Genomic DNA, 8,234 nt, shown 5'->3' with positions numbered 1-8,234 from the left:
TCATTACACAGATTGGTTCCACTCCAAAGTCTGCTCCTATGTCTGGGTTTATAAGTGCAGCTTTCAGGACCTCCCCTTGCCCACCCCTCCAGATATCAAAATCCTCTGATGTGTAAGTCCCTCAAATAAAATGTACGGATTACAGTCAGCCCTCCATATTCGTGGGTTTCACATGCAGAGATTCAACAAACCATTGATCCACTTGGGTTGATTGTACAAGAGGATGTGGAACCGGCAGATACAGAGGGTCAACTGTACAAAGTGGCTTTGATAACCTACTGCTAGTGGCCTCTATCAGAGGTCGGTTTCCACTAGTTTCTTCTGGTGTGCACATTTGTATATCTATAAAATTTCACAAATAGTACTTAAAAGTGAGGAAGGGGGCTTCCCTGGTGGTGCAGTGGTTGGGAGTCCACCTGCCGATGCGGGGGATGCGGGTTCGTGCCCCGGTCTGGGAGGATCCCGCATGCCGCGGAGCGGCTGGGCCTGTGAGCTGTGGCCGCTGGGCCTGCGCGTCCGGAGCCTGTGCTCTGCGGCGGGGGAGGCCACTGCAGTGAGAGGCCCGTGTACCGCAAAAAAAAAAAAAAAAAAAAAAAGTGAGGAAGAAAACAGTGATACCCAGTCATGGAAAGTGGGAACTGTGTAGTTCATATAAAACCAATAAAAACATTTCTAGTACTAGAGGATGAATAATCCCAACTACATAGTTTACATTTGAATGATAAATATAAATTTGAAATATTCTACTTATGATGAAATAGGTACTTAATTCCCAAGAAAATTATTTTGAAAATATTACAAAGATACCAGAGGAAAAGCAGCTTATCTGTTTTGGAAAACAAGGCTGTTACATTTACTTTAAAGTATCCTGGTAAACAAACATTCAACCTTACAACTTACAATGTATTTCTACGGTAACAATATTTCCCATTAAGCACAACACAATAAATCTTTTTAAGGCTTTTTTGGATGTATTTACCTCTGAGCTGTATTTAGCCTTGAACAAGGCATGCTGATGAAAAAAAAATTTTTTTTAGAAACCAATGTTGAAAAACAAGAGCTTATGAAACCCCATTTTATCTACAAAGAGGCAGCAATGAAAAGCGGAAAAAAAAAACCTTATTACAACCAATGAAAAACTGTAACTCCTTTGCTACTAAAAATTACCTTTATTGTATTAACACACTGTCAGAACACATAAACCTATTTCATATAGCAATCAATTCTAAAACAATTACAAAGCTTTCAACACAGCTCTGGAAAAGATCTTTGAGTTCTCCTGGATGAAAAATTCTCTGAAAATAACAGAACTACATTTCGAACGGAGGAACCTAAGAATTGTTTTTCCTATGGAAAATTATTAAAAATAAATATTTGGGGTTTTTAAATAGCAAGGTACAAAACTGATACAGATAAAAATAGAATTTATCTTTAATATTTAATAACCAGAGGTAATTTCTGTGTGCATGTGGGCATATAATTATTTGTCTTTCTTTATGCATATGTGGTTTTTTCCACCCAAAGGGAATGCTACTAACTCTAATAGGATAATATTTTTAAAAAGTTTGAGAATGTTTTCCTTCCCTGTCTTAGAGCTAGGAGCATATTATCCTCATAGAGAAACTGCTTTGCCAATATCGTGCCTGAAGAGTAGAGTGGCAATAGGGGAAAAACAGGTGAGTAAAACCCCTCATAATTTAGGTATGATTAACATCTAAAATAAAGTTAATTAGAAAAGTGTGGGTGGGCATCATCTAATCAGTTAAGAGCTTTAAGAGCAAAACCTGAGATTTCCGGCTTCCCTGGTGGCGCAGTGGTCGAGTCTGCCTGCCGACGCAGGGGACGTGGGTTCCCACATGCCGCGGAGCGGCTGGGCCCATGAGCCATGGCCGCTGAGCCTGCGCGTCCAGAGCCTGTGCTCCGCAACGGGAGAGGCCACAACAGTGAGAGGCCCGCCACAAAAAAACCCAAAAAAACCTGAGATTTCCTAGAAAAGAAGGAATTTGACCTTAGGGCTGCAGAATCAAATCCTGCCTTCCAACTTGCCCTACAAATTTCAGGTTGCCAATCCCAACAATTACATGATCCAATTCCTTAAAATAAATCTAACTATCTATTATCTATCTATCAACCTACCTACCTACTATTGTTACTATTTCTCTGGAGAATCCTGACTGATACAACTTCTCACTGCATGATACCCGGAGGTACATAATATCAACATGACTTATGACTGGTGATGTTAACCTTGATCACTTGGTTTAGCTGGTGTCTTCCAGGCTCCTCTGGTGTAAAGTTTTTATTTTTCCCTCATGACACTCAACATTTTGCAAAGCAGTTGTTAATTCCAGTCCATACCCAAGAAGACTGGAACTAAGTTCTACCTCCTGGAGAGGAACTGTAAACACGTATTACATGGAATTCTTCAGAAAGAAGTATTTGTTCCTTCTTCCCATTTATTTATTCAGTTAACCATTTATTTATATCAATATGAATGCATGTATACTTATTTTATATTTGGGGTTGTGATAAGATATTCTCATTTATTTATTGCTCAAATCTTTCCAGCTGTGGCTACTGGGAGTTGTTTTAATTGGTTCCTGTTTCCACCCCTCCCCTCCCCTTCCCTTCCTTTGCAACTTCCTTTCTGGCACTACAAGAGCTCCCTAATCTTCTTGTATTTTTCCAGCCTTAGGCTAGAATCAGTCATTTTCCTAAAGGACCTTGGCTACACTTAATGGATAATTGTGTCTGGAAACCAAGAGCTGAGTGCTGGGTGTGCTCATCGCTACTGAGGTGCCATTGTTTGTAGCCTCTCTCAGTGGACAAAACTAAGAAATACATGTGTGTACACAAAGCCATACACATGTACACGTCTAAAGTGTACCCCATGCTAATCCAGCACCACAGGGCTCATTGTAGACCTCCTCTCTCAATTATTTTTAACTTTTTTATCTGACAGTAAGAAACCTGGCTACTATCATCTGTAATCTATTTACTTATTTGGTTTTCCCTAGAATACATGTAAAGTAGTTTCAGAATTGCTAACCCATACTTGTGGGAAATCAATTTAATAATTAATGTACACTGTTTATATATGGTTCCCTTGCCAGTAGCCTTACAATTTTCATTGAAAACAGTTTCTAAAGTTACTTAGGTTAGTTGCTTTTTTCCCCCTCACCCCCTTCACTGAAGTCATATCATATAGTTGTAATATATTTATATTTACATGTCACCACCATCTGTATTCCATGCTAGGATCCCTTGACAAATTGGTTGATACTTTAAATTTGCATACAGTAAAGTCCACTCTCTATGGGTTTTGACAAATGCATATAGTCATATACCCAGTAATCCAGTTTCATACAGGATGGTTCCATAACCCTAAAAATTCTCCTTTGTAATCAACCTATTATCAACCCATTCTTTCTCCACCAAGCCCTCTGATGGTTTAGAAGAAGTTATTAATTTCAGTTTCTTCGATTAAGGGTGAGGACAACACTCTGTAATTCTGACCCTCTTCAAATTGATTCCAGAAGTCTGGCCAGTTGATTGCTGATAAAGGTTTTAAGGCAATTCAATAGGAAATTATATTATTTTCAACAAATTATGCTGGAACAACTAGATATCATATATTCTTTAAAAGTGACCATTATTTCACACCATTCTCAAATGTTAACTCAAAACGGATTATAGATCTAAATGTTTAATGAGAAACTGTAAAATTCTTAGAATAAAATCATTAAAAATTTGATGTAGGCAAAGTTTTCCCAGAACAGAAATAATATAAACCATAATATATATCTATGGATCTATATAGATAGAAAAGTATACATATCTGTAAATTTGACTTCATGAACATGAGATCCATTGCTTTCTTAAAGACATTACCATGAAAATGAAAAAGCAAGCCAGAGATTAGGAGAAAGTATTTATAAGACATGTATCAGATCAAGAATGTGCATACAGCATATATAAAGATGTCTTATAATTCAATAATAAGACCACAAACCATGGTATTAAACCATTAGCAATACCTCAGATACTTCACAAAATAAGATATGTAATAAACACATGAAAAAATGCACAGTATTATTACTTATGAGACAAATTACGGATTAAAATCTCAATGAGATAGCACCACAAACAGATTAGAGTTGCTAAAATTAATTTTAAAAACTCCTACCATGCTTTTTGTTGTCAAGGATGTGGACTACCTTGAACTCTCATATACCGCTGGTGGAAATATAAGCGGTACAGCCACATTGGAAAATACTTGGTAGCTATTGCACTTATAAAGTTAGACATACACATACTATCACTCTATGGTACTAACCCAAAATAAGTAGAATTTATGTGTACAAAGATGTGTACATCAAAGTTCCTAACACCTTTATTTCCAGTAGTCCAAAACTGGAAACAGGATGTCTATCATCAGATGAATAAATGAACTGTGGTATATTTATACCAAATAAAAAAATGGGTGCCACAAACTACTGACAAATATGAATGCATCTCAAAATTGTTATTCTAATTGAAAGAAGTCAGAAAAAATATATATATATGAGTAGAAAGAAGCTTTTGAGGGTGATAAATGTTTGCTATCTTGATTGTGGTGATTTTATATAGTATACACATACATACCAACACAACTGTACAATTTTCTATAGTTCTAATATAGTTTATCAAAACTTACCAAGTGGAATGCGTACTGAAGGATGTAGCTGGACCCTCCTCCAAATCCCAGCATTCTCTTCGGGCCTGCACCAAGATGGCGGCGCCCACATTGCAGTCCTTTATCTCAGGCAGGTAGTTCGGTGCCCCAGGCCCTTCAGGAGTCTTTCCCTTGCGGCTGCGTGAGGCCCACTCTGGTGCCCAGGGGTGGCTGGCGGTGTAGGAGGCTCGGGGTCTGTTTTAGAAGTTCCTCCCCTAGAGGAGGGCAAAGCTAGAGCTCCCTGCGCTCTTCCACCATGGAAGGCGGGCCACCCGAGCAGCCGGAAGCTAGGCGCGCGCCAGGCGCCGACTGCGGAGCGCGTGGGAAGCAACGAGCGCCCCGCATCGAAGGCTCCAAGCCCGTCTGCTCCTCACCGGCAGCTCTTCGCTGACGGGCGGACCTGCAGCAGCTTCCCAGAGCGGCTCAGCTCAGCCCTGGGGCGGCCCCGAGCAACTGGGTGTGGGGGCGGGGTGCGGAGGCTGACGCTTGCGCAAGAGCGTCCGGGTCCGGATGCGGGGCGAGAACCGCGAGACCAGGAGCTTGGACGAGGTTTTACACCAGGTGCTGTAGGCCTAAGACCTCTGCTACCTGTTCGAGCCCAGCTGGGTGCATCTGGTCAGCTGGGCAATATCATGTCCTGGTACGACTTCATCAACAAGTTGACTGGAGAAGACGGGTCTGGAATCACTGTTCCCCTAATTACAAGTACACCCGGATCCAAACTGGGAAGTCTGCTGGCAGTGCTCTTTGGCTGAACAGTTAAGACACCTCGTTTTGAATTGTATCAGTTCTTGGTCAGGAAGCAAGATGATTGCGTAGGAAGGTAAAAGCTCCTCACTTTTCTGCCCCTTGCACAGATTGACCACATAGTGCAGCTTCGGGTTAAAGAGCCAGGAAATTGGCGTCCTCAGAAACGACTTGCTGCGAAAGTAGCAAAGCTTGTTCATGGGCAAGAGGGGCTGGGTTCTGCTAAAAAATGTACACAAGCCCTTTGTTATAGTAGCACAAATGCACTGGAGGTCACGTCTGATCAAGAGTCGTTTAAAGAAACTTCATTTTCCGGATTAGTTCTTAACCTTGGGACAAGTGTCTTGGATACATGCTGCAAAGCAAATGCCATTCCAGGTGGTCCCCGAGGGTATTGGATTGCAGAAGGTGGAGTCGGTATTAATCACAGACAAGTAACAAATCCTGAGAGTGTTTTAGTTGTTGGACCACATGTTCTTAAGAATGGACTTTTCATTCTTAATGATGGAAAAGGGATCTTTACACCATAAATGGCTTCAGCTCTGATGAAAATTCCTGTGGTTCAAACAGCCATCATTCATTCTCGAGATGTAAGAAAGAACTTATGCCTCTGCTTATGCAAATCAAGACAACAGAGACTGGAGTATACTCTCGGCTTCACACTGTAAGTAATTTCATTATCTATGTAGGCTGGTTAATAAGTTGTTTATGTGATGATGGAGTATTTTATTTCCTGATCTGTAAACATCGACTACCATAGAAAACCATAATTTCCTGGGTTAATCTTTTTTCTTTTAAGTTATACTTCATGAAAATATTAAATGCTGTGTTTCCTCTCCTACCCTTCTTGCTCTATTTTTTGGAGTTGAGGAGAAGCAATGAAAAAGAGGTAGTTTAAGGGATTGTGGATACTTTTTATCAGGTTTGTATCTCACTGGTCTTAGGAGTGTTTTATTGTTGTTCTAAAATCAGCAGTGCCTCTAGTGTCCACTTTAGGAATGCAAAATCTAGTATTTGGAAACATACATTTCTGATTTTTTCATTATTTAGGAAGTAAGTATAGTTCTTAAAAAGAAGAAAAGTATCGGATGAAACCATAGTTGTCATTAGAAATTACAGTAGAAATCATTTCTTTTCAGAGAAAAGAACAAAAATCAGTACTTGACTTTTCAGAAGTTTGTAATTCAGTTTTGCAGTCCCTAGCCTGTTTCAGTATAGTTAAATTTATTCATCGCCTTAAAAAATGGAAAGTATCCAGTGGAAATTACTGAACTACAAAATCCATCTGATGAAATTAACAGCAACTTGGACACAAGTTAAAGATTCCAAGAATTTGAAGGCAAAATGATATGTTATTCAAACGGAATAATAAAAGAAAAAAAAACAAACAAAAAGACAGTAGTCTCAGTTTCGGCGCAGTATCAAGCTAGTTAATGTATATGTAATTGGAGTTTCAAAAGGAGAGGGAAAAACAAACAATTCAGGGATCAGAGGAAAACAAACAAAATTTACTTGTTTCAGTTGTTAAGTATTACAAAGAGAGAACTTTAGTATCAAAGTTAGTAAGTCTAAGTAGTAAGTGTAATAAGTATTAGAACTAATGTATTGCCTGCCTAGAGTGCTTTACCACCACACCTAATTCATCTTCATATGCATCTCCAGTGTAACTACCCCCAATGGTTTTCTGACCTGCACTTCTCTCATAGACATTAATGCCTAGTCATTCCTTTGCATTGCTTAATTTTACAGTATTATACTTGTATCATTGCACACTTAACAATTTAGTAAAAGTTTTATTTACATGTTTGTCTCTGCCACTATAAAACTAACTGGGACAATGTCTTATTTAAGTTTATTTATCTAGTATCTAGTACTGTGAGCACATGGTCACTCTTCAGTGATTATTCATCAAGTAAAAGAAAGAATATAAGAAGATTCAAAATGGTAAAACACAAAGAAGGAAAATATCTAGAACTTATTACTATAAACCCTAAATGGGTATGAGAAATTACTCTGTAAAGGAAAAACAGGGCAAATTATTATGTACATTTTATAAATTTTTCCTGTGTTCCCTTAAAATTGATTTAGGGTATCATGGAAAACAGTCCACATCTTGAGCTGGTAGAGAGCATGGCTTGAGCATCAGAACAAATGAGTTGCTTAGTGTTTGTGTCTAAACACGTCTTTCATTGCAGTTTATCTTCCTTTTCTTGTCTGTTAAGAAGTTAAATTGGTTAGCATTGGTCTTTCATCTGTTCTAGTAACTTTAATCTATTTTGGGGTTAAACTGTTTTGTCTTCTTATTTTAAAATAATTTAAAAGCAATTGTCTCTAGCATGCAATGGGAGAGCTGCCTCACACGGGTGTCTGGCTGACCTGCAGAGGATGTAGTAGGTCTCCTTAGAGGCGTCTCCATCTAGGACAGGGACGTCTCATGAATGTGAAGTGATCTTCTGAGAGTTTCATTTTGAGGGAGAGGGACATGGTTTAAATGCCCTTTTTCGTTTTTTAGGGAATTTCCATATCACATGCTTATAAAAGTTTCATTACAAAATGTGAGACTGGGATTTTCTGGGTAGCATCCCATCTCTTGCTTCCTGTTTTAGGTAAATCACTACCTCATACTTGGACCATAGATGAGTATCATGCATGACTCATACAGTTAAAAAAAGAGGGGGCATAAAATGGCCTATTGGTAGGGATGCTAAGTATCAGGTGGAGTGGACTACATGTCGTTTAATGTTCTTCCATTTCTAGGACTGTATGATGCTTA

At 39.0% G+C, this 8,234-nt stretch overlaps 1 pseudogene; it reads left to right on the top strand.

The window, feature by feature from the left end:
- Window positions 1-4,970: 4,970 nt before the first annotated feature.
- Window positions 4,971-5,991, top strand: LOC116739051 (annotated as a pseudogene).
- Window positions 5,992-8,234: the final 2,243 nt, after the last annotated feature.

The sequence above is a fragment of the Phocoena sinus genome, chromosome 14 (genome assembly GCF_008692025.1).
Source record: "Phocoena sinus isolate mPhoSin1 chromosome 14, mPhoSin1.pri, whole genome shotgun sequence".
Classification (NCBI taxonomy): Eukaryota; Metazoa; Chordata; class Mammalia; order Artiodactyla; family Phocoenidae; genus Phocoena; species Phocoena sinus.
Note: the sequence above shows the minus strand (reverse complement) of the source record. Positions and strands in the feature narration are given on the sequence as shown.